The sequence below is a fragment of the Octopus bimaculoides genome, chromosome 11, assembly GCF_001194135.2.
Source record: "Octopus bimaculoides isolate UCB-OBI-ISO-001 chromosome 11, ASM119413v2, whole genome shotgun sequence".
NCBI classification, from domain to species: Eukaryota; Metazoa; Mollusca; class Cephalopoda; order Octopoda; family Octopodidae; genus Octopus; species Octopus bimaculoides.
This window is the reverse complement of record NC_068991.1, coordinates 58,710,685-58,711,763: the sequence shown is the minus strand read 5'-3', so window position 1 is coordinate 58,711,763 and position 1,079 is coordinate 58,710,685.

Sequence of the window (1,079 nt, the reverse complement as noted above, 5' to 3'; positions counted from 1 at the left end):
AAATTAATAAAGGACTGAACCAGTGCGTGTGTTTATTACCGGCATAATGCCTCTCCCAAGGTTTAATTGTATTTCTTTCAACACACGTATCCACATCAAGAATCTTGCACACGAAATACACAACATACGAAATATATATATATATATATATATATATATACATATTATCTCACTAAATCTTACTCCCCTTTAGATAGAAAAATTGTCCTTTACTAGCACCAAGCAAATCTCAAGAACGTAACACCTCCAAGCCTTCACCTTTCACCCGCTTTTCGGTTCCCGCCAAAAAAGACACAAGCCACTCCACAACCAACTGACCAACCAACCAACCAACCAAACCAAACCACCAAGGGAAACGAACCGAGTGGTTTAGCTGATAAATGTAATGAAATCAACGCTGGCATACTACTTAGAAAATATATAGCTACACTAGATAGATGCTTGTATTAATTAGAAGCCAACCACGTCAGAGTGGCACAATTTTCAATTAGAAGAAATTAATTTGTGCATTATTTATTTCGGTAGTGTCTTGCAGTTTATCAATAGCGTTGGGGACTGATGGCTAATTATTGTAATCATAGTGCTGTTTCCAGGAACTGCCACAGTTTTGAGGAGAGAATGTGATAACAGTAACAAGTGGGATTGCTTGCTTACTATGTGTATGCCTATGTGCGAGTGCATGTGTATATATATATGTATATATATATATATATATGTGTGTGTGTGTGTGTATATATATATATATATATGTATATATATGTGTGCATGTATAAACATATATGTATATTTACATTTAGATGTATTTACACAGATTTATGCGTGTGAGCGTACACACACACTATTACACACACAAACACACACACACACACATATATAGATACATATATATATATGTGTGTTTATACTTACATATGTATATATGACACATACACATATCTATCTATCTATATATATAAGTGTATGTATATATGTATATACTTATGCATATATGTGTATATGTATATATAATATATACATAGAACGTATATATGTACATATATTTATATACGTGTACATATTTAGGCGATATATATATATAT